This window comes from Phasianus colchicus, chromosome 7, assembly GCF_987193195.1.
Source record: "Phasianus colchicus chromosome 7, bPhaCol1.hap1.1, whole genome shotgun sequence".
In the NCBI taxonomy this organism is placed as follows: domain Eukaryota; kingdom Metazoa; phylum Chordata; class Aves; order Galliformes; family Phasianidae; genus Phasianus; species Phasianus colchicus.
This window is the reverse complement of record NC_143442.1, coordinates 3,214,748-3,241,206: the sequence shown is the minus strand read 5'-3', so window position 1 is coordinate 3,241,206 and position 26,459 is coordinate 3,214,748. Positions and strand designations below refer to the sequence as shown.

At 41.1% G+C, this 26,459-nt stretch overlaps 1 protein-coding gene across 1 annotated transcript in view; it reads left to right on the top strand.

Moving 5' to 3' along the window:
* Positions 1 to 4,510: 4,510 nt before the first annotated feature.
* LOC149917179 (uncharacterized) overlaps positions 4,511 to 26,459 on the top strand; it is a 43,155-nt gene continuing 21,206 nt past the window's right edge. Inside the window, exons 1-8 of the mRNA XM_090143499.1 lie at positions 4,511 to 4,646; positions 7,170 to 7,281; positions 8,584 to 8,772; positions 14,825 to 14,915; positions 16,840 to 16,898; positions 21,332 to 21,392; positions 22,562 to 22,792; positions 23,775 to 23,922. The gene's annotated coding sequence lies outside the window, so the exon portion shown is untranslated. The remainder of the gene's footprint in view (positions 4,647 to 7,169; positions 7,282 to 8,583; positions 8,773 to 14,824; positions 14,916 to 16,839; positions 16,899 to 21,331; positions 21,393 to 22,561; positions 22,793 to 23,774; positions 23,923 to 26,459) is intronic.

Below are 26,459 nucleotides of genomic sequence, written 5' to 3'. Positions count from 1 at the left end.
TGGACTATCTGATAACATATAATGGAAAACATGTTTATGTCTTCCACTAGTTCTTGTTGCATATTTCAAATGCTTAGAACAACAATTTTCAGAAGCTTTCATTAAGGTTAATTTAAAAACTACATTAAATACAAACAGATTTTCTCACAAACAAAATGCAATGTGTACTTAACAGACTTCTGTATGTTGTATTTGATAAACTACCTCATATAAATGCAAATTCTGACTTTCTGCCAGAACCAGGTGGTATGGAAAATATTTCTATTAAACAAATAATGCTGGGAGAGCAAACTTCATGTTGCAGTATGTTACACTGAGAAAGACGATCTTTTTGCTGAGGTCAGATGTAGATTTATGTTATTTCTCCTGTTTTTCTTCTCTAAAGAAGATGTAGTACAAGGCCATATAAAAGGCAGGTAATATACACATAGGATAACCATTCATTTTTTCCAAACCTGGCTGTTTTTTTTTTAATGTTATATATGGTTATTTGGATATTGCTGACTCCTTTTGCTTTACTGTATGACGGCATAGGAAGATATCATGTTCTGAGCTGAACTCCTAATCTGAGCCATAAGGGTCAAGAGAAAGAGGAGCAACCCTTAAACCCTGTGTCATTTAGTATGTTATGAAAATGGAGCTTCACATGCCTTTTGCTGGGTGCCAACTCCTCTTGCTGCAATTGGATAATGTTCATTTGGAAAAGGAGTATGAAAATTCAAGCCGCCAGAGGCGACTCTAAAGAGCATATGATGGAAACAAATTGAGTCACCACCAATGTGGCTAACATTGTTGGTGGAAACTGGGACACCCGCATGAGCCATTGTTCGCTGTACCTCATCTGGTTTATGTAGCTCACTGAGTTGAAAGCTGGATCTGCATTAACCTTGTGATTTGAGGAGGATTCATGCAATGTGGTTTCAATTGTCTATGGATGCTTTCAGTTTGTACTGCACGCTGCCAGTAACACTTGGTCCTACTGGTCTCCCACATTTATGGTGTTGTCTCAAGTCACCCTGATGAAGCTGCGGTAAGGACTGTTTCCTGATGTGGTCACATTTAGCAGGCTGCTGCTCTGCAAGTCTTCTAGGAGAGGCTTTTTTTCAGTCTTCCCTCTGCCCCAGTAGTAGTTGCTGCACACAAGTTTTCCCTCAATGATCTTTGAAAGAGGATTTTTTTTGTTTTTCAGACTGATTTCTGTCCTAACTTGGTCTGAAACTGCCTTTGGTGCTGTTGTGGAAGTAGGCGGCCATGGTTTATTTGCTCTACTCTTTTGAGGGTTGCTCAGGGTGAGGCTCATTCTGCTTTTGTCACCTATTTCTGTCGTACTTGGGTACACGTCTCCTGCCTGTAAGCATTTTTCTGTGGGCGTGGGGATGATGGGACCTACTAAAATAACAAGTGATCACTTCAACCACCACCAAATTACAGCCATGCCCGAGGCAAATTACAACAGCTTTCTGACAGCGTCACCATGCTATCTTTGTGACAGAGATGGAGATAATGAGAATTAATTAATCAGTCTTTGATTAGAAAAAAAGAGGAGGGGGGAAATCCTTTTGTGGTGATTCCACTACAAAACATATGAAACTGGTGTGGTTTTTATTTGATGTTGCTTCTCAAATGTAGGGTAGATGTCATCAATGGCAGCATTCAGGATTCCATGTTCTCTTTCTTTTTTATCCCTCCAAACCCACCACTGATGGGCTGAAGGGCCGAAAGTCCTCATTTTATAGATAAATATATGTTGAATGTTAGAACCACGAGGCTTTTGCAGATGGTGTTATTGTGACATCACAAAAAACTCCAACTTGTTTGAAGATCTCGAGTAAAGACCCAGGTATACTCTCCTTGACTACAGTCACCTCTGTCTTTGTTGCAGTATTGGGGTCTAAGTGCTGTGCTGTACTCTTTAGACTGATGGCTGAATCTTAGAAATTGGTCCCTTATGATAAAACATGAACTACATGGTGCCAGTGTCTGACTGGAATTACAATTATCTAAGTAGATTCATTTGTATCCCTTTCATAGCAGCTTTTCTCTGGGCACAAGATTTTTCTGTGGGACATGGGAAGAACAAAATTAATCTTATAAAGAGGAAGGGGTTTACACTGAAATCGATAGTTACAGAATTAACTGAGTAAATGACTTTTTCTTAATTCTTTCTCTTCTCAGAAGATGCAGTTTTGATGGGTACACAAATCCAATGGCTGCCAAAAAGCTGATATTGCCTGAAATATTTCATCTAAGTTGTGTGGGCTGGACTGCACTTTAATATTACTGAAAACAGAGAGTGCAAAAATGTCAGCTTTGGAGTTGAAACGATCTCTTCTGATTATTAACTATGAATAAGTCAAAGAATAATAATGCAATTCTACTTTTTAAAAAGTTATTACTTTTAAAAAGAGTAACATGGCTTTTCTGGGCAATTTTTAAATATGAGCCAAATATGTGATTTTATTGCTTGGATTTGGATTATATACAAAGAATGTTTGCATTATATCAGAGAAACACAGGAATACACAGAGACAAAGAGGTAGGTTTGAAACATTGCTGTCAGTAGGTGGTTGGATGGGATTGCAAATCTCAGGGCCTCCTGTTCACAGGACAAATTTGTTTCCCATTTCTGTGCTCAGAGCTCTCAGATTTTCACTTCCAGGCAGGAGCAATCCTATCATTCCTTCTTACCTAACTTTAAGCTTAGCTGCAGCTATTCTCCCTTGCATCTAGGCGATGCAGTCCAAAAGATGCTGTGGCACCAAGGCATGTGTTCCCAGCCCAATCGTAGCACTTATCTATGATGGAGTGGTAAAGCCTTCTAACATGCAGTTCACAGAAACGGATTGTAGCAAGAGCATCTCTAAAAGCCACAGCATCCATTTGAAAAGAGCATAATGTCACCATTTTTCAGTAGGTATCTTCTCTAAAGGTTCATGATCTGTAAGTGATGGGACTGATTTTTATTTTTTTTTTCTTTTTCCTCATTTAGGTTGCAGCAAAGGTTAGGACATTTAAAATACGTATGTACGGGGATGTTACAGATTGAATCTGAATTTAGATATTAGGAGGAAGTTCTATAGATATTAGGAGGAAGTTTTTCACACAGAGGGTGGTGAAGCACTGGAACAGGTTGCCCAAGGAGGCTGTGGATGCCCCAACCCTGCAGGCATTCAAGGCCAGGCTGGATGTGGCTCTGGGCAGCTGGTCTAGTGTTTGGTGACCCTCCATGTAGCAGGGGGATTGAAACTGGATGAGCATTGTGGTCCTTTTCAACGCAGGCCATGCTATGATTCTATGAATCAGGGATGCTACAGCTCAAATCATTTGATGTATCTTTCTATCGCAAATGTAAGGGGCATTATAGTGTCTGGCAAAAATATTTTCTCTATATTCTGGGAACTATTGACATTGTTACCTGGAGAACTGCTGCCAGATTTATACCTTCCCTATGAACAAACTGCTTTTCTGCACTGTTCACAACTCCAGAAAGTTGGTTGGCCATCTAAAGCTGATTGATCTTCAGCAGTTTTCTCAACCTCTTTGTTGCTGGGCACGAAGCTTGCTAGCTCCTGATCTATAGTAGGTCCAGTGAATGATATAAACACCAAAACCTGTACCAAAACCAGTGTCCCTTCTCTAGGTCATATTGGCAATGTTAAGAATTTCATTTCCAAACCATTCCTTTATGCTGTTTATTTACAAGGTCCACGTCAATGCAATTGAAAATTCTTTTTTCCTTTCACATGTTGAAGGAATAATAAAAATCAGAGTCCTGAAAATTGAAGATTATTTTACCAGGATGCTGGATTAATTTGTAATTGACCTCTACCAATTAGCTGCAAACTCCCATGTTATATATAGCTTATATCCACCTAATGACTGGGCTGGATGGCCTTCAGCATCCTGAAGAGTGAGGGCCAAGTTTTGATTGTATGATTTTCTTTATGTTACTTGATAGCAATTCTGAAAGCTGGAATATTTATATGCCTTGAATTATTTTAGTTTGGTTCTTTGATCATTAAAAATTGATTTTTAACATATTCTGACCTGTCCTGTAATTATATTTTCATACAAATTCATTGTATGTGTATATACATATATATATATACACACACACATACATACTTTGCAAAAGTCAGATTCTGATTTTGACTGCCTTACTCTGTATAGACTAGCTTGTGTGTAGGCCCAAGTTCAACTTGCTACGACGTACAATATTTATGAATGGTTCTACATAAAAGGAATGAAAATAACTAATTTTAATAATACCACTAAATGTCATGGCTGGGTAGAAAATGGAAATCCCTTCCCATCACATATTTTATGTTTTCAGAAAAGAAATTAATCCAGCTCTTGGATGAAAATTCGAAACCACAACATTCTTCATGCAAAAGGATTTCCAAAAATACCATATTTTTAGTAAATCACAATGATTTTTCAAATTGCTGATAAAAATGAAATTGATTAAAACTTTTTTAACTAACGCTGTATTTTAACAACACAGGGAGAAAACACTTCAAACCAACTATAGCTTTCCCAGCAGCCTTTTCCTGGAAAGGATATTTTCTTCTACAAAAGAAATTTCTACAGAAAAATTCTGATACGGTCAACTAACTAGAGCATCTGGTGTATGCAGCTGGTCTAAGGTAAGAAACCTGGCAGCAGATATTTACTTAAACTTATCATATTCAGAAGAGCCATCAGTGTCTCCAAGAAACTATTTCAGTGCCTGAGTGTCCTTGCCTAGTGCTAGACCTTACAAGATCCGCATTAGAAAGGAGAACTGTGATTTCTCTTTTGGCAAACATCTTTGGATGGGAAAACAGAATATTTTCCTGTTAATATCTAGCAAACAGACAACATATCATATTTCATTAGGATTCAGCAAGAGGTGAGACCAGGAGCTGTTTAATCACCACAAACATGAAGACTAACCCAAGCATGCCCTCCCTTCTCTGGAGGAGGTCAAGCAGTGGCAGTGAGGCATAAATGTTCAAGTCCCTTCCAAACATCCTGCCTGCTTCTGCCTTGAGCCATTAGAAAAACAATGTAAGAGAGAGTTTTCTACTGCAAAACCATTTAATAGTGATCAAATTATTTGGGGGAATATTTTGATGGGAATTGTTTAAAATCATCACTTTTGGTAAATCTTCCTATTTTTTTTTTTTTTTCTAAGTATTAAACATTTAGAGATGATTTCCTTTTCCCTTTTTCCTTTTCCCTTTTTCCTTCTTTCTTTTCCCTTTTTCCTTTTTCCTTTCTCCTTTTTGCCTTTTCCCTTTTGCCTTTTCCCTTTCACCTGTTCCCTTTCCTTTCATTTTCACAGCACAGTACTAGCAGGGATCCTCTGAGCACTGAACTTCTTGCCCAAATTCCATTTGAGAACTGAGCAAGCTCCATATTAACCAGCCTCTGAGGTTGTTGTTTTCTTACTTCCCCTGTCCCCATGCTCTTGTGGGATGGCTGCTGGAGAGTTCTCATGGTCACATCCCTTTGTCAAGCTTCTCCTGAAGCTCATTAACAACCAGATGATATCCATTCATATTTGTGTTAAATAGCAAATCTCACAGCTTCTTTTAACCCCCACTGGCTTATTCATAGACAAAAGTTGCATCTCAGCCTTCATTTAATTGATCTTAGTGTACCTCACTACTTTAATCTTCTCCAGCAGTACAGGCTCTCCTCTGATCACCTACACATTCTTTACTCATGTTCTCATCAGAATTAATCTGAACTGATACCAGGCAATGAGAGTTTAACCTGACACATGCTGCCTTTCAGTTATCCATATTCCTTGCAGTTCTTACTCACCATCTTAAGCACCTGATGGATTTGAACTTGACTGAATCAATCTTTCCTAAGTGTACATCTTTAAATCCTCATAGGCGATACCACATGGTGCATTTCAGTGGAGTACACTTCCCTTAGTCCAAGTTTCACAGAATTTCTGTCCAAGAACAAGTTTGCCATAAAGAACTTACGAAATGGTTACAGAAGCAAATGGACACAAACATAGGAAAAACAGATACGTATGTAAGCATAGCAATTGAGTGTGTAAAATGTACAATCATAAAAATGTGTGTACATCCGTGGAATATAGCTAATATGCTTTTATGAAAAAGACAAGCTTATAGAAAAAAATATGTAACACCATTATAACTGTATTTCAAGAGAAAAACTGTATTACAGTTGCTGGGTCCATCTCGAGACAGATGCCATGAGCAGAAGTGGCATTTGTGGATCTGATTTCGTTCTTGCAAATGGTGAATGGGTCCAAGAACTGAATGGGAATGAGATTAACGATTCTTTAAATCTATCCTTATCCAATGAAACGATAATACTGTTTTCGGTCACATTTCTTGTACCTTAAGACTCTGCAGTCTGGCAGTGGTGGATTTCACAAAGCTACTTTCTGCATTTTTAAGCAGATATACTGATAATTTGAGAATACAATATTCAAAGCTTAATAAACATTGGTAAGTTTAGCATGTTATTTAGTCACATAAATTCTTTTTAACATACTACTTTGATTCAACAGATAAAAATAATTCTGAATTAACTTGCTATACTCAGACCCTATCTGTATGCACAGTTTCCATGGAAGTCAGCATGTTGTAGAGCAGAATTTAGTCTGTGTGTTTAATTCATCTTAATCACTATTATTAATTCATAAGTACTGTTTCCAGAAATGTATTCAGTTAGTTTTACATTAGTCAAAATCAATTGTATGTGATTTATTTTGATCATTCGAGATTACAATTTTGATGTATCTGCTCTCATCCTCTATGTCAAACCAGGCAAAGGGGAAATGCACTGCCGAGGAAGAGGCACCTTATATCCACCTGCTGTATTCTTTACTTCCCTTTATCAAGAATCCTAATGTTCTTTGGGGCAAACTGTGTCATCGTGAGTGCTTTCACCGAGCAGAACAAAGCAGTGAGCGATGAGATGCCATTGGCCTGGCACCCTAATGGTGGGCTGAGGGGCCACATGGCACTGCCACCAGTTTTAGTTGGAAATTTTGGAAAATAGCAAAGCCAGAAGCAGCTCTGTATGGACCGTTCACCCCCAGTTTTGTAGATGTAAGGGGTGGGCTGCAGTATAATTAGCCATGATGCTTTCTTCCAGCTTGCAGAAACACTGATTGTCACCTTGTCTGACTCTTGCAGGTGGTTTTGCTGGGTGGGGATTTGTGTCAGAATGACTTGCAGAACCGAGCCCTCAGTTTGCAAACATAAATGATGACTTCTGGTCAGCAATGGCTGAGGATTTCACCTGGCGGTATGTATATGTCTTTACATGCAGCCCTTCTCATGCTGTGTCTCCCATATGCACCTATTAGTGCAGCTTGCCAGTTGAAAACACCACTCACAAATGACACTAAAGGCTGTAGTCCATTCAAATTCATACCATGATTACCTTCTGAAGACATTCCTTAGCTCCCTGTGTAGCTTTTTGTTCCTCCCTGTCTTTCCAGTTAAGCGTTACCATTAAAAATATATATATATATATATTTTATTTATTTATATATTATATATATATATATATTTATTTATATATATATATGCCATTTTCATCTCTTTTATGGTATCTCCAGCCAAAGACATCTCCAAATGGTGGAGAGAGGAAAAATGAAATCAAATCCTGCTGACAAAAACCCAGACGTTAAACCTGTGATCACTTGAGAGGAACCTCCCTCGCTTCTGCGCGGCGCGGGGCTGTTGTACAGGGAGCTCCGTTAAGCCGAATTCACAAAGCTTTTGTGGAATTAAAACAGCATGCTCTGTACCAAGATGCCTTCACTTCCTGTGCCTTAATGTTAAATCCTATAGTGCTGTGGATCTTATAAATGATTGAGTTATTTTTAAACCACTGGATGTCTTCCAGTCACTCTATTTCACACTGGATTAATTATGTAAGAATACTGACTTGTTCGTCACTAATGTTACAACTTTTAAAAACAACATGCTGTTTAAATTCAGGCTTGGCAACTCTTGCCTGAATCTCCTAAAATTTATGGCACCACACCCATAGCACAATAAAATCTTTAGTGGTCCTTTGTCTTTTAGCTTGCCTTCTATTTTTTCTCAAGGGTGTTTTATGCTGGAAGATGCATACAAAAGTTGTCCAGATGTTATTTGTATCAGAGCAGGGATTTCAGGCCAGCTATCTGTGGTTGCAAATGTTTATTTTAATGGGTTATTGTGCAATCCTTGCTGTGTGGACCTCAGTGGCCTTATATGTACGTTCTCAGCGATGCCAGCACATTGTTTTGAGATATATTATGTTCATCCAATAGCACTGTTACTGGTCACTGGGGGAGTAAAAAATGTAACACCTGTAGGAGCGCAGGCCATGCTTTCGCCAAGTGGTGCGGGTGGGAGCAGGACACAGAGCCTGAGCTGAAACAAATTGCTGTGCTCCATCTCCACCGTCCATGCTGGGAGTTTATTTTACCATCGAAACAAGCAGAGGAGTGGGTTTATCATACGTACCTAATAAAGTTTTGACCCAGTGTTTTCTTGATGCTGTAGTAAATTGTTTATCTCGTGACTAAAAACGTGTTATGTGTGCACCAATTAGGGCAGTGAACTTCAGTTCGTAAAAAGAAACTTCAAAGGTGAGCTTCGTGACGCTTTGAACAAGGAGGAAAACATTGGAGTTCTCCATCAAGGCCTTGAGCCAAGCCAGATTCCATCTGTGTGCTTTGCTCTACTTGAGTCGTCGTGTCCATGTGCCATTACTAAGGATGGATGATGGAGTAATGCCAAGGTGAGCTCTCCCACCAGTAGAATGTTCCCACCAGATTATTTTCATTTAGAGGGTAGTGATGCACTGGAACAGCTTGCCCAAGGAGGTTGTGGATGCTCCATCCCTGAAGGCATTCATGGCCAGGCTGGATGTGGCTCTGGGCAGCCTGGTGTGCTGGTTGGCAACTCTGCACATAGCAGGGGGTTGAAACTAGATGAGCATTGTGATCCTTTTCAAGCCAGGCCATTCTATGATTCTATGATTCGATGATTTCTGTCTTTCATGGAGAAAGAATTTAAAAGTAAGCTTGCACCCCAGAAGTATCCATCTGTTCAATTCTATGAAATGTAGGTGAGCGAAAGTATGGTGATGAAAGCAACAGAATGGCACTCATTTGCACATGCAGAGAATTGAGCCCATTCAACCTCTGAGATAAAAGGTTATGTATTTTTTATATTTTTTAGATCATATATTTAAAATTTTTTAATGTATCAAGTCACAAATTTTTAATTCATTTAATTAACGTAGATAAGCTTAAACTATTCCAAGGTAGTTTAAACTCACATAATTTTGTAGGAATTTGTATAATTTACCATGCTGTATCCAGCTCCCAGTGTTCTGAAATCATGCATAAAATAATTAGATTTTAAAAATACAATTGGGATTGTTTTCTGTCTTTTTATTTTTCAGCCTTCAACTTCACATTTTGAACTTCTCAATAGTAAAGACAGGGGGGATGGTTTTAGAAAGCAAAAGTCCGTGTTCTTAAGCATCATATGGCTCTTGGGGTTGTGCTTTAGTTAGATGTTACTGGTGTAATGGGTACTGTCTGCAGCACAGGCAGGCCCTGCTTGTAATTCTGCCCAACCCTGCTTGTTTTCACCATTGTTCAATTACACAAGGACTTTCCATAAGGACATCAGTCCAAATAACTATCTTATCCTCAAATTGAAGGTATCGTGTCATCCGTGAGTGGCATCAATCCCACTATGGAGATAGCTTAATTGGGAACCAGTGAAAGCAGTTAACAGATGGCCTTTTATAAATCTGGGGCTGGGATGGACACTAAATATTTGTGTTCATGAGATTATAGAGTAGAAGGCGTGCGTGATGAGGCCTTTCTGACGGGACCCCACGCATCCTGCACGCGTGTGTGGGCCTGGTGCATCTCTTGCCGACAGTTCCCAAAACCAGAGGGTCAAATATTTAATTCTGGAGCCCCTCCATGATGGGAAAATACTGAATGTAATAATGACCAAATCCTTCCTGTAAAGTCTGTGGCCATTCATGCCAAGGAGCTCCAGGCCTTCTTTGTGGGCTGAGCGAACGTCCCATGCCACTCCACCTGCATATTGTAGGGCATCAAACTCTGCAGCAGCACCTGGGAAAAGGCAAATCCCCACCTCGGGGTCCTGGCAGCCAGCTCAGAAAGCCATCACTTCTCATTTACGTTCTGCAGAATGTAAATGTATTTGTAAATTTGAAAGCAGCTGCTGAAGCTCAGCAGTAAACCGGTTTTGTTTTACAAAACCTTTGCTGTTTGGTTTGAAACTAGCGAAGTTTCGCGTGTATCCAGCACTCCTCTTCACATTTCAGGGAAGATTTTGTCTAGCTGCCTCTGTGACATATGGTAGTGCTTAGTGCGTGCTGTATGGCCTGGAGCCATACCACTGCAGCCTGTATGTGCTTCAGATCTCCCAGGCTCAGGGAATCAGGATGAGGCAGCTTGTGCAAGGGACCTCCTAGAAAACATCAGAGCATGCTGTGCGGTGGTGAGGATGAGGTGTTCCTCCTGCTGAGCCCTGTCCTTCAGTACAGATCAGGTGGTAAGAGCTCACCCAGCTTTAGTCTTCACTGGCTGCAAAATTGACCGCTCGGTGCACCGTGAATATAGTGCAGATTGTAGCCATGGGAAAGCTGCAAACAATCCCACTTCCTCAGGTAGCCCAGAGGAAGTGCTGGTGTGGAGGGAAGCAGTGACAAACTTATCCTAATCTTGTTTTGGGGGGAAATATTCCTGTTACTATCACCCATTATATGGTGCAGCTAACCCTGCCCAGAAATGTGGCTCGCTGTTTGGGGAGTGAAAGCAGGGCTCCAAACAGCCTAAATAAGGGATGTGGTCCTCATCACGAGCCTGAAACACTGCTCAATGTCACACAGACTGCTTCCTAGGAAGATGAGACCACTGTCCTCAGAAATCCCCAGTGTTCATGTCCATGTGTTGGGGTGAAAGAGGAGGAAAGGAGCTGATGGTGAAGGAGAGGGCTGCGGGTCTGGCTTTGCAGCCTCCTCTTGGCGATGTTATTAATTTGTTCTGGGACCTTGGGAGACTCATTTAACCTCTCTTTGTCTCAGATTCAAACCTCTACAAGCAGTTATTATAACATTTGGCTGCATTATGGCATTGTTGAAAGGCTTAATTAAATTAAGTGTTCTGAGATCTTTGAATGAAAGGTGCTATCCAAGTGAAAGCCTGCTGATGATGATGACTCTAAATTACGAGGCCAAGTCCTTCACAACTTTTACACAGTCCTTGGTCAGACAATGTTATTTTTAAACATTATTTCTTGAAACATTAAAAGGGTTTGGGGAGTGCCATGTGTTTAGTCATGACATCTGACCCACAGCAGGAATGATTTGTTAATAGGGATTTAAAGGGAAGAAACCAGCCACAGGTTGATCACATACAGGCAAACGCATGTTAATCACTTAAAATGTATATTTATTTCCTTTAAATAGGAATTAAGGATTTTAGAAAAGGAATTTTAGTAATTTCAGAAGAAATATTCTCTTAAGTAGGAAATGAGAATGAATTTCATGTTTGTAAGTGTCATGGCCAAAAGATGCATGAGTTCTCCCTTCAGACCTGTGAATAGATCACTGGAAGAACTGCATGCAAAATCTGTTGAGGCTTTCACTAGTGGGTCTCTTACCAGCAACAAGGAGGTGAAATTCCTAGCTACAGATATGTATTCCTTTGCTACCTGTGCAAACTCCTGTGCTTTGTTACTAAAATTCTCCATTCTTCCCTAAGCTTCTCTTCACCTGTTTCTTGAGCTCAAGGTTTCTTCTCCCAGCATCTAGATGCACTCATACTCAGCGCTGTTTTTCATTTGGCTTCTTTTTTCCAAATGTGAAAGCCAGTTTTCCTAAATATTTTATTATCCTCTGATATTATCCTAGCAACAACCCCAACAGGCCATTTTTCCCTTTTGCCTTTGCTGCCACTTCGAGCAAACCGTCAGTCCTTCCTAGCCTTTCCCATTGACTTCCCTTTTCAGAATTGCTCTCTATTGCACTAAACCTACCTTATCAAAGTCACCAGAATCACAAGTATAATGATATTATCAGTGTGTTTTATAAGGGCTTCAGTTTTTCATGTGTATTATGGGCATGGGATCACATCTAGTTTCTGAGTGTGGGCTCATTAAAGGTCTGCTCTACAGCCCACTATATAGTAAGTAGAGTCTTTCAATAGACAGGAAGGATGGTATTTTGGTTAAAGCCTTCAAGAGATCAGGATTCAGCTTCTAGTTTTGCATGCTTCCTGTGTGGTTTTGGGAAAGACACTTTGTGCCATAATTCCCCATCTGCAAACTAAAGATGATATTACATCCTGTTTCTCACCTTCTCCCTGCAAGCTCTGTAAAGCTGGGAAGGCTGTAAGCACTGGAGAGCAAATACTGTCATTTTATACACAGCACTTTCCACAATAGCTTCTCACTTGCAGCTGAAAACTAATGACTATTGTAATGCTAATAATAAATAATAATTGTGAATAATACTTTTGGCCTTACATGCACTTAAGGTTGATTCTTCCAGACTTCCTGTAAGTTTACGCTGGGACGAAACTGAGCAAAGAATAAATCACACCAAACTCTTCTAAATAAGGTGGATTTCTTTTCTCTTCTACTTTTTCACTGTTTACTGAGGGAGAACGAACAGTAGACTTCAGACCATCAGACTCATTTCACCTTTGTTATACTTAAACTAATTAGTCTCAGAGATGAAAAACACATTTCTCGGATTCCAGATAATCTTAAACAAAACACTTCATGCTGATTTTATTCTGCCTCTATCTGTGCAAAGATTAAACAAAACCCACAGTTGGTTTCATCTGCCAGACTTTAAGAAAAAAAATCATGCCTCAGAAAGAGAAGGGAGGGGGGGGGGGGGGGGAGAATAAATCCAGGGCAAGGTTTGCAGTGCTATGAGTTTGCTCATCCTTAGTTTATCTTCTGCAAATGAGCCTGTATAAAACAGTCCACCTACTGTTTCTCGTTGCTACGACATAATGCAGTTCCACTGAATGATCCTGTTAACCTAACCTTCAATTTGCTGGGATTTGAACTCTGAATTACAGCTTACTAACATAGTTTAACAGCTGGTACAAGGGCTTCTTTTGAATTTTTAATCACATGAATTAAAGATTGCTGGAGATGCTTTTCAGACCTCCACTAGCAGTGATCCAATGTACAGACAGACAAGTATAGGTAGCCTCTGGTGGATTAAGAGCACAAAGGTACTATGGCTGTGAAGCGGCGCTGCACTCTTTACTTGCCAAATTAGGAATACCAAGGCAAATTATTCATAATAATAAATTCACATTATGGCTCCAACTGGACCCTGAGTCATTTAACTCCATTTTAAAATCCCTCTTTTTTTTTTCTCCTTGCATTTTTTACAAGCTCAGAACGCAGGTTTTGAAGGCTTTTGAAGATTTTGCTTGATTTAGCAAAACGTTCCTTTGGTTCTGTATATAAAGGGAACACACACACGCACACACAGGAGAGAAAGAAATATATATAGACTGATTGCAACTGATATCTGGAATGCAATGAAAACAAACATGACTGCCTGCGAATGTTTCGGGGTGGATGTAATCGGTTGTTGCCGTCACACAGCGTGCGGAATGCCTGTGTTTGGATTCTGCACACTTCGTGTCTCCCATCATTTATTCCAAGAAAAGTTTTCTTAGTGAGGATATTTCTCAGGGAAGAGAGAGAAAAAAAAAGAAAGAAAAAAGAAAAAAAAAAAAAAAGGCAAAAATGTAGTTGAACTGGAAGAAGCATCTCTATCCTAACACACCAGCTGATGAGTGCTGTGAGAACTCCTGCCTCTTAAATTCACAGTCCTGCAAGCACGGAGATCAGCATCCTAACATTGATGGAGTTGTTTAAACAGAGTAAGTGGGGGAGAGGGGGAAAATAAAATTAGGGCAGCAGGAGCAAGAGAGCATGTTGCTTCTTAATTATGCTGTGTTCTCTCTCCGATGGATTGGCCTCCCCACTTGCTCTAAGTAAAGCAACTGGCATGTGGCATCCTCTGCAGCTTGAGGAGCAGTGGCAAGTGTACAGCTGTTCGTGCTGACACACAGGTGTTGGGTTTTCAGATCTGTTAGCTAGCCAGATTTTTAAGGGTGTACGGGGGAATCGTCTGCAGTTGTTGCACAAAAAGTGAGTTTTCCAAGGCATAGAGGAGTTGATCATTATGGAAATCCTACTCTGCAGGCTGGGAGTGTGGATCAGAACCACATCTCCATGCTCTCTGCTTGCTCAGGGTCACTGTAATAACCTTTCTGTGCCCTTCTTGCTAAGTGTGAGCTGGTGGCAGGACTAGGCCATGATGGCTGAGAGTGGATGAGCCCCATCCCTGCTGTCTGTATTGACACCAGCCCTTGAAGCTGAGTCTCTAGAGGGCTGGTGCTGAAGCTATGGTGTGTTTTGTGAGATTTCCTAGGGGAAATCTCAGAGCTTTGGCAGCATTCTGGGCCAGTATGGACAGTATTTGCACTCAGAGCTCCATGTTAGGTGTATGCAGCAAAGGTGTGATGCCGGGCCCAGTTTGAGATGGGTGTGTTGAAAGGAGCACTGGGAATGTCACCAGCTTGTACTTGATGACCACTATTGATAGCCAAGTGATTATCCCCTTTTTTTTTCAGAAGGCTTTTAATGCAACCATGCCTCAGTTTCTCCTACTAATAAGTTATTTGATTTCATCAAATGATAAAGATAAAAATACAGATCAGGGTGCTGTATCTCTAATTGCTAATATCTTACACGCCTTGTAGGTATTATTGGCACAGGCTGCCCAGGGAGGTGGTGGAATCGCTGTCCTTGGAGGTATTCCAGAACCACAGAGATGTGACAGTGAGGGACGTGGTGAGTGGACATGGTGGGAGTGGATTGCGGTTGGACTTGATCCTACAGGTATTTTCCAATCTTAATGATTCTGTGGTTTTTAATGTTATATTAAGAGCCATAACTGAAGCAAAGGTGTCCAGAGAGAAGTGGAACTTCAGCACGGGAGATTTCAGTGGGCTGCAGCAGTCTTGCTATGTCACCCAGGGCTCCTAGTGTATATCTCAGGGCTACCAATGGACCCATTCTCCTCCCACACCCATTGAACTGAAGTGCTCTGTAGACTCAGAAGGATTTCCTGGAATGTCATTTCAGGAAAAAAAAAAAATTAAAGGGAAAAAAAAAAAAAAAAGGATGAAAAATGCTAAAGCTTCCTATTTGTTCATTTTGGACATAATTTCACCTTGCAAGAAGTGACTTTATTCTGTGCATTCTGGAACCAAGAGGGTTCCAGTGCTATCTCCATTGTGAGCAGCAGCCTCTCCGGGTCATATCTTTTTGGTGTTGGCTGAGCATCACCCTGATGGGCAGCACCAGCAGAGCCACAGGATCAGAGTGGCCAGTGCTAATGCTCCCCTGTAACTCAGAGTTGAGTGATGAAACCCAAGAATGCGGAGCAGCTGGGAATGGGTCTTGGAGTGCTGATAGTGGGCAAGCTGGGGAGTATCACATTTCTCCCCTGGGAACAGGCCTTTTTCCTCCTAGAGTTAAGTCTTTTGTTTTGTGGGTTTTTTTTTTTCTTTTCATTCTACTCTTAGTTTCATTCCTTTCCTCGTAGCTGACAATGGGAAATAAATCAAACCCATCATTTTTTGCTCACAGTTTCCCAGGGAGAAGTAGAGGAGGAACACCTCAGTGCTCTGACTCCCAGACTTGCTCACTGATCTCAAAAGCGATGCACTCCCATGCTATGGCACACACACACACGCAACCCAGCACTACTACACGCTTCCCAGGGTCTGGATGTTGCCATCCATCACAGCAGCTCTAGTTCCAGTTCTTGCTAACATCTGAATTTCCTGCTGGCTCAATGAACGGCTTTCAGCTTGTGGTACATTATATAGCTACTGGGTGAATGGGACTGAGCGTTCCCATTTGGCTCCGAGCACTGTGTTCACCTGAGCTTGCTGGCAGGATGAATAGTTCACCGCAGTTCTAGTGCTAACCCCCTTTGTGAACTAGCAGTGAGCCATGTACCTTATTACAAAGGCCGACAGCTCCCTGGAAACTTAAATCCACTCTTTCTCCTCTCCCTACCATAGGGAGCTATAAAATAAAAGGTCTTGGTTGGTAGGCATGTAATATAACAAAAAAACCTCTGTTGTGGCAGGATCCAGACTCCCCAGTAACAATAAGGATTATGCTCTCACATTGAAAATGCAGTTGCTAGTTTTAACTGTGGTACTTTATTATGGATTCCTACAGTGTACATTTATGTCAGAGGCTTGGATGTTTAACTTGAGTCAAGTCTGGGTAGAAAAGAGAGCTCAGCGTCTTCTTATTTTCAATATGGAGGGAAAAGATGCAACTTGTTACACTGGTTTGATGCAACCTTCCCCCATACCACTTCTCAGAGAGCTTTAAATAGCCCGACACTGGCACTGGGTAGGAGCTGGCAGAAGAATAGATTTTTTTCATCTGATGGCTCGCCAAGGTTGTTTTCAAGAAGGAAAAGTAGAAGAAGAAGGAAAAAAAAAAAACCAAAAAACTTTTACATGCCAGTCATTCATTGCCTGCCAGTTCCCATGGTTCTCCTATGGATGGTAGCCACATAACTATTCAAAGTACAGTAAACACTGAGGAAAGTGAAAAGAAACTCGTGAAGAAGAGAACAGCAAAGGGAAAGAAGCTGGATGTGGGATACTGGTAGTAGGAGTCACACAGGGATCCTTTTAGGAAGTACCATGGATGCTGACCTTATTTCCTGTGCCATTTTTTCCTGCAGCAGCTCTTTGGCTCTACTCAACAAAAGATCCAGTGCATGATGCAGCATCCTGGGAGAAGGTGAGCAGGGGGCCAGAGATGTTTTCCCAGTCTCAGGTATGAAGAAGAGCAGTGACTGCTGCATATGTCATTGAGATGCACATATAGTCAGTCCATGGCTGGGATGAGGGGTCCTGTGGGATTTGTTGCCATCATGCTGCTACCTACATTTGTGCTCTTTCAGCCTCTGGAGAGGAATGAGTGGGTTTTGTTTTTGTTGTTTGTTTTTAAATTATTTATCATTTTCTGTTTCATAACTCAGAGAAGGAAGAGATAAGAGTGGAGATGGACTGTTACAGTTTTTCTCCCACATACCTGGAGCACTGGGGTGAAATCCATATTATTACCCTCTTCGTTAGCTGTAGATAGAGATGCTCCTGCAAGGCCATTAGTTGCAAGGGAGGTGTATTGCCTTTGCTGTGTGGGACGAGGGAGGTGGTGTACCAAAGTATGCTTGTTTCATTTAAAAAAAAAAACTTTTTATGGAAATAGAACTGTTATAACTAGGCATTTCTACGCTATGACTAAATACAGGAAAGCTGCTCGGAGGATCAAAAATGTCTGTCCTGTGAGTGGTTCAATGTGTTTTCCATATCGGTTACCATTTAATGCTTACTTCAACAAAGATCTATTTTCTTTGACAAGTCAACTGAAATCCTGCAGATCTATTTGCTGTTTACATTATGACTTATGCAAATAAAACCATCCCGGATTGGATCTGAGTGTTGCTTTTAGCTGACTCAGAACTCATGTATCCTGATTAAAAGATACTGTGAAGTCTTGCTTCCCTGAGATGGGCCTGGGATGACTCAGTTCTCTCTCGAGCTCCTTGTGCCTGAGGCTGGTGTTTCAGAAGGTGCCAGCTGCTTGCCATCACCATATCTTTGGTATCTTTGTTGTTCATCTTTATTCTTTGTGGACAGGGTCTCTTGCACACCGGGTTGCCCCTGGTTTCTGCACTCCCGTGTGAAATGAAAATTCAATAAGGAATTAGTGCTGTATCAAAATATATTGTTCTGTGTGTGTGCGAGAAAAAGTAGCTACTCATTGAAGGAAGCGAAAAGTATGTGTGAAGAAGAGCATGTGATGAAGAGCAACAGTAGCCCTTAGGAGACTGAAGGGATTGGCTCTTTTGCTAAGATTAGAAGAATTCAAAGCCATGGTGAAATGTTATCCTTCTCAACAGCCACAGAAAGTCCTCAAAATCAGTTAGAGAAACTTTAATGGCACTATCCAAAAGGTGGTGATAAGCACCTGCAGGGATCTGAGGACTGTTATGCTATGAGGACTGACACAACCAATGTGGTGTTCCCAAGAAGATCAGCCCTTGGTGCTGAGCAATGCCAGGCTGTGTGGTCAGAAGGTGGACATCAGGGCTCTGCTCCAGCTTGCTTGACATACGTACTACATATCTGGGTAATCAGAAGAGGAGGGTTCCTTGTGGGTGCTGGTGGTCCTTCACCAGTTTCCAGACCACTCTTCTGCAGCTGTGGTTCATCCATTCCCATGTTCTGTCCAGTGCAGCATCCAGTGTGCCAAATAATCCTCAAGCAGTAGTCTTAGAGGTAATTAACTCTTTAGTCACCCTCTGAGGGAATTTGGGAAAATGGTGGGATAGGGCCTCAGAAAAGTAGTGGGAGCCCTGAAGCCCAAGCAAAGCAGTGTCATGGAGGACTATGATGTAGGCAGATCTAACATAATGGGCAGCTTGCTTCAGAGAAATTGAGGGAAATTGAAGGTATATTGTCAGGGTTTATAGGTCGTTTCAGCACACCTGCAAGGAGTGTTGGAGAGGACAGATGTGAGATGGAGGTATTACAGGCTGAACACCTCTCAATCTCCACCTCTGCTGCAGAAAGATAGGGAGTGTTCTGTATCAGGGAATGTCTGAGGGAAGTCAGCTGAATTCTAAAAGATTCCGTTTGAACCACAGCAATTCCAAAAATAGAGATTAGCAGCAACACAAGTGTTGTTTGGATGGCTACCAGCACTGCAAATCAAAGCCTGGGCTGGTAACAGTAAAGAGTGATGACCAAGAGGAGCACTACCTACCAAATCCATCCTAAAATCTCTGGGACTATTTCCCGCATCTCAAGGTTTCCAGTTGTGTAAAAACTCCTGCCTTCTTCCATACTGATTTCAAGGAATGATGCAGCCTTGTCCCACTAATAACTGTACACAAGAGGCAGAAGATTTGAAATAGCTCTCTTTTGGGACATTTTTTTGATGCTTTCTGCTCCAGCAAGTGAGGAAGCAGGAGGAACGTGCTCTGTGTGAGCATGTCCCCCAGTGACTCCATGCCTGTGCAATGAGTTGGCCCCATTGTGTGGAGCTGCCTTCATTCTCCTGATCTTTCACAGGGGAATTTGCAGCAGGGAATGCAGCTGAAGAAAATTTCCTATCCTACAAAAGTAAGCACAGCACATGTCTAAAGGGACAGGCTTGGTCGCTACGATGCACATTTGGAAAAAAAAAAAAAGAAACAACAAAATAAAGGTTGTGTATGCTGAGAAAAGAGATGTCTGGTCATTCGGGACCAAGTTCTGATTTTGTTTCTGAGCTGATGAATAATTCAGAGGGCCAAACTGATATGCAAGCAGCAGGGCGTGGGTTGAGACCTCTCGCTCTGCGGAGCACCTACTGCGGATAAGTCATTGCACTGAATGACCAGTGCAATTCCAGGGACATGCAGTGCTGGTGAGAGACAGGAAATCTGCTTAAATACAAAAAAATGATGAGTTAGAGAAAGGTTATTTAAAGCTTAAAAGAATTTGGCAAATTGTCTGATGCTGTCATCCACTTCTCTTTCCTTCCCGTTCCCCGGTCACAGTTCTCTGCCATGTTAGTGTGTGCAGGAGAGGTGGCCCTGTCAAGCTTTCAAAAGGCAGCATACTGAAAAGGTCAGGGTAGTATAGTATGACAGAGCATGTAAGTCATTATCATTCTAATATTGCTTTTGTAATGAGAACAAGAGCGGAGCAAATTATTGTGAAATACCTCGTAAAACTTGGGGAAAAAAATCATACTTATCTCACTGCCAAAGTAAACGATGAGTGGATTCTATGTGTATCTTCATAAACATGCTCCTCTGTTGGAGGAGTCTGAAATAAAAAGATTTGTGGCAATTTCCATGGTAACTATTCATTTTTTCCCCCAATTGCATAAGGAAAACTCACATTACTGCAAGGTTGCGAGGAAGTGAAGCTAACTGAAGAGCTCAGGGATTTTGTTTGGTTTTTTGTTTGTTTTGTTTATCTGTTTGTTTGTTTTAAATTAAGATCTGTCAAAACTTTGGCACTTACTCCTGTCATCTGAGTAACATGAAACCGAGAGTAATATATTAGTGTTATATCTAGATCCATTTACCTCACACAGGTCCTACACAGTATAATTGTATTGCTAACAACACAAGGTTGTTTATTTGGACCATTTACCAGAGATTAACCTTTTGCAAAATCTTGGGGAACTGAAAAGAAAGGAATAACTCACATTTCCCTGTAGATCCCTAGGTATAAAACCATCACAAATTTGTGACGTGCTTGGTTTTGGAGTGAAGTGGTGGAAGAGCATATAGAAAATACCAACCAGATTGGAGAAACACCAGTTTGTTGGATGGAAATCCCGAATGGTTCTGGGTACCTGGTTTGTGAGCAGTCACTGTGCTGACACAGGGGCACCAGCCTCCACATTTAATACTAGACTAGGCTGTCCAGAGCCCCATCCGACCTGGCCTTGAACTCCTCCAGGGACGGGGCATCCACAGCCTCTCTGAGCAGCCTGTTCCAGCACAAGTCCTTTAGACCAACCATCGCCTCCCTGGTGGGTGGAACCCAACCAGACACGAGGATTCACTGCAAGTCTAGTCTAGTATTAGTCTACTAGTCCTGGTCTAGTATTAAATATGGAGGTTGGTGGCCCTGCATGTGACAGGGGAGTTGGAGATTCATGATCCTTGAGATTCCTTCCAATCCTGGCCATTCTGTGATTCTGTGACTCATAGTAACTAACAGAGACTTGAGTCTGCTTATGTCCTACTGCTGTGTACTGTTTAATGTTGCTTCATGTTGCTCCTCTACATTCTCATTAATATATGCATTTTATCTTACTCTGACAAACTGCAGCCTTTTATACACTCAGAGATTTAAATAAAGTAGATTATGGGTTGATTTATGTAAACCATTGAAAACTCCACTTGAATAGGTTTACAAGCTGTCTTTTGTCAGTTTAGCTTTCTTTGATATCTGAGATTGCAAATTAAAATATGAAATGAAACGAAAGTTACACCAAATCTGCAACATGTCATTTATAACAAGGAAGCTGGCATTTCAGAGGAGTGAACTGTACACGCCGTAGGGCTTTGATCTTTAGGTCGGAGAAGCTGCAGGCAGAAAGCACACGGTTTTTCAAAAATAAGTTTTGCTCACAAGAAACCACCTGTTTTGTGTTCTGGTTAGGTACATCTGAGAGACAAAGGTCAAGAAATGGGCTCCTTGCCAGGCCACGGCCATGATCCAGGTCAGATAATAATGTTATACGGTAACATCATTATTTGTGGAGCATGATGTCAGTGGGATATGTTTTGGCCATTATTTGGTGCTTATGGTGTATCATGTGGGTCCTGCACACGTTTATTTAAGGACAACACAGACAGAAATGCTTGTGAATCCTCACCTTGTGAATGGGATGCTTTGCCCTTGGTATACCTTCTCTTTACACAAAAAGATTGGATTGCTCTCAAGGTCTATTTGGTTTTAGCAGAGTTTGCAAAGGAACAGAGAACTTGCAAGTGTGGGCTCCTTGGATTTGGGAAAGGAGCTGGGGATTTTGGGAATGCTATGCTCACCCTCCACCTCAAAGCACGGGCAGCTGAATCTCTTTACCATTTTATTTCTACAAGTGTTCCAAATGGGAGAGCTGTCTAGATGGTCCTTTAACTGAGTAAAACTTGCATAGCGAATGTAGATTCAAGCATCCCTAAAAAAGCTGCTGTAGACCACATGCAGATCTCCTGTTTGCACCCTGCTCTAAACTCATTTTTGAGTTAAAACTCGATTTCACCTGTAGTTGCAGCTCACTGTTGAACTCTTCTTGTCTGTTTTTCCTTTGGTCTGGCTTAAAAAAACTGATGGCTTTTTTTTTTTTTTTTTTTTTTTTAAGTTGTCTATAAGATCTTCATGTCTTGATGGATCTGTGCTACACGTTCACCTCCCAGAGCTGAGGAAAGGTCACTGGCAGTTCACTCCCTCCTTAAAATTGGAGAGACTGAGTTGCTCTTTCGTACTAAAGTTACATATAGAAGCTGTGAGACATAAAAACAATATTATGCCAGCTTGTCAGAAATGTGCCAAGCAGCTGTCCCTCAGGTTCCCCTTGTATATATGAGCATATATATGATGTTTTCAAAACTATAAAAGGTCTGAAACGCAAATAAAACAACTAATTGCGATTTTCTCACCAAACAGAAGTCGGGGCTTGTTTAAAAGAGTGTTTTATTTTTCTTTTTTCTTTTTCTTTTTTTTTTTTTCCCCCTTATTGGCAAGAATGTGGACTTTCTTTGTCAGCTTGTGGGCCTACCTATAACAGTCAAAAGGTGAAATGCCTGAATATTAAGCCATAATCCATCATTGTACACACACTAATTACTTTCTGTCCTCCCCTTCTCTTGTCACCGTGGTCCAAAGCAGGTTTTCTGAGACTGAGTACATTCATCTGAGCTGTTAGCTGCTACGCTCCACCGCATCCCTGTATGATCTGCCTAGGCTTGGTCCCCCAGAGGAAATTTCTGCATGCATACTGTATATGAACTTTAGATAAATAAATAAACACGAGAAACAGCTTCCAGATAATTGAAAGCGAGTGAAGGAGGGAGCAAAAAGAAAACAATTTCTCAGGGGAGAAGCAAGCTGAGGTGGCAGGTATGATTAAAATCCATATGATTTATGAGTAGGTGCGTCGCTAACATGACAACCCCTCAGTGTTTGTTTGGTTTGTTGCGTTTGACAATAAAGTTTCTTTTTCCACCCACTTTTTTTTCTGCTTTCCCCCCCTGCCCCTTCTCCTTTCTTCCTCTCTTTTTTTCCCCCCTCGTCTCCTTGCTGCAGGTTTTGCTCAGGAGTTGGCCACTCAGGAATTCCTAGTGCCTGACTGAGCAGTAATTTAGCAAGCTCTCTTGTGCTCTTTTCCTGTCAGCATTAACATGTCAATTCATTTTAATAGTCTGGGCATGCGCAGAGGGGATGCATTTTCTCAGTAGGTATCCCATGAGCCCACCCCGTGGTGCAGAAATGTGTTATAGCTTGTCTCAGGCCACAGAGACTTCAGCAGGTTTATTTTCATTATGACCAAGTGTATTTGTAAAGACAAAGCATGAACAAGGAAGAAGTGTATATACAACAAGACTTTAAAATATTAAACGGGATCTACATGTCTGATTGGTAATTTATGACCTATGCACAGAAAAGGTTATAAAGCCTTTTTTTCTTTTTTGGGGGGAGGGGGTTGATATTATTACATGGCAGTGCTGCCACTTCCTCTGTTTTTTTTTGGAAATTAAATGATATCAGGCCACACTGGGAATTGTCTATAATCATGATTAATAGTTGAATTGGCTCTTATATTAAACCAGAATTTCCTTGCCATCCTTCGTAATAAAGAACCTTCAGATAGATTTGTATCCAGTTTCTGGTCTCAAGTATCTAAAAGCAAGGACTGCCCAGTCCATGGGCCAATCCTTTGATTACAATACAACACTTCTACCTAAAAAATGCTTGAATCTCTCCAGGCTTTAAAAGTTATGGGTAGAAACTGTAGATTTGTAAGAGGGTAAAATGAAAAAAAAATAATAGAAAGCATGAGACATTATGGCATCTTAAATGACATGATATGGTTTTTTTGCAGGTAAGCCTAAATTCAGCCAAGGTATTTTGGTTCTTCAGTACCTTCATGTAATTATTGAAGCACACTGAGCTGTGGTATCAACATCTGTATGGGACAAATACTTTTTCAGTCCAACTGGACTCAGCTGCATTATCTGTGACCCGAAAAGGTAAGATTGCTATTTGTTTCTAAAGGATCCTTTTTATTTAAGGAAAATGTGTTCTCCTGGTAGGTTCTGCTCTCCAGGGGTCCATGAAAACTTCAATGTCCTCGAATGTGTGGGAATGTGCTTGTGCTGGGACACAGTTACAGCTGAGTAGGTGGAAAATTATGTCAGGAATCTGAAGTTTGGCATGGGGATTCCCTCTCCTTTGGCCATAAAAGGAATGATCTTATTTCCTCCAAAAAGAAAGCTGTAAAGTACCTTGTCAAGGAACAGCAAAGGCTCCACTCAATGGTGGTCAGTCAGTACATTTCCCAAAAGTGGCTGGCACAAAATTGTATATCACAGCACTATAGAAAAGCCATGCAAGAACTAATAGTACAGGATGCTTAAAATTGGCCTCTCGTGAGCTGTTTGAATGGCAAAAAATATAGAGTTCAGATAAAGAAAATTCCAAGACTTATGGCAACTACCACAAATTGTATCAATAAGGAAAAGTGAAAAACTCTTCACTTGGTGAAGGCCTGTGGCATCATCAGTGGCATCGTAGAAGTGACCCATGTCAATGTGTGTCCAAACTACCTGCAGCCAGGGAACATCAGACCTATGGCACTGTGGAGGGTCATTCTGTGTTTGTATCTGTTGGATCTCCAAGAGGTCCATCTCGGTGCATTAAGGAATTTGGATAATAATGATACATAGATGGGGACTGGTTGTTGTTGATGCTTAGGGGTAAAATTATGGAGAGTTTGAAGCTTATCTGTGACATATGAGTCCCTATCACGAAGAGTCCCATAACTACAAAAAGAAGTGATGTGGTCTTTTACCTTGTAGGGGAAAATACAAATGGATAGAGTCAACATGAGGTCTCTGCTGGCATTTATTTAGTGAAACATTAAAACCATCTGAGCATTTTCTTGGATGTTTTCTAGGGCACAATGTGTATGAAGTGAGGTTGTCCATGCACGTGTGCAGTTATACCATCCACAAATTGAACTCATTGGCCAAATTCTGGTCAGGTTTGACTGATGATCAAGAAGACACAAGCAGTTTCAGCACATAACAAATCAGGTAGAGAATTGTGAACTGACGTGCTTATAGAGCAGCACTGTGAGATTTTCCTCCTCATCAGGTACCTGAGAGCCTACTTCTGGAAGCAGGAAGAAAGAGAGAGAAGAGAGTTGATTTCTCTTGAGAGTTGCCCAACAGAAATTAAATTCAAGTGTCTGTTTGGCTTTTCTGAAGTCTAGTAAGTTAAGAAGCCAAACTTTGCTCTGCGTGGGAGTTTCTTACAAATCGGAGTGCAGGGAAGGATTCATAGCCAGCTCTAGATAAGAGTGATAAGCAGAGGATTAGGTTTGAGAGCTAATTCCTGTGTGCTGTCTTTTCCCCAGAGACTAAGGGTTCATGCAAGAGGTGCCTCCATCTGTGCCAGACTTTGCAAACACACATTTTCATCCAACAAGTCTGGCTGCCAAGTTGCTCTACCTTAAGTCTCTTGCAAGTAGGTTCTGAACTGGAACTCATGTTGGCTTCTGGCAAAAACAGGAATGAAGATGTAAGGCGTGTAACGATTTGGCTCCTGAGAGAAAAGGTGTGTGTGTGAGAACATTTTTCAGCCACACGACAATTTCACCATGTGGGAAAAATGTCTGCTTAACTTTAAAGAGCAACTTGCAAAATCTCAGAGTGGGTGAGGAAGATTGGTCATAGCGAAAAAACTACATGGGAAGTGAACAGAGAAAGTCTGAGGCTTTAGGAGAAAATGATAAGCATAGCAAGGGAGCTGTTTAAAGGGAAGGGTGGAGGGGCAGACGTGAACCGCAGGGGAATCTTGCTGCCCATGTGAGCATCATTTCCCATGCAATGCAGAACCAAGTGAGGAGAAAAGTAATTGCCTTGGATGGGAGGCACGATATGACATGAAATACAAGCACATCTTTTGTGGAATTTGTAAGCCATAAAGGTATTTTAATAACATCTTGTGCAGGGGCGTGTTGAAGCTTAATTAATTAATCCTCGCAAAGGACTTGGAAATTCTGGGATCAAAGGTGTTGCATTAGTGCAAAATGCCATTATTATACCTATAAACTTAAATGCTATTTATTTATTGCCACTATATACTTGTATGGCAGTATATATCAAGTATATTACAAACATTTTAAAAGTACACTTTTTCATTGCATAAAGCTGTCCCTATTCAGGTGCTGCTGCTAATGCCACGCAGGAACCCCTAATTGACTCTGAGAAAGCCTCTATCTTTGGGGTATGTGTGCGTGGTGTATCCCACTCTGTGTTATTACTATGGCTGCTGCTACACAAGAGACAAAGATTATGCCCATAGCTATGACTGAAGCCTGAAAAATGCACATCAAGGTTCATAGGGTAGGGTAAGTGGGTCTGCTCAGTGTGTATTTGGACTGGATGCATGGAACTGAGGTCTGCCATCTGCCTGCAGTCTTATTTTTGGTGCTTGTTTGTGTATTCCTTGCTTTGTAGCCGGTTATAAATAATAGAAATCCTAAGCAGTGCTCTGTTCCCAC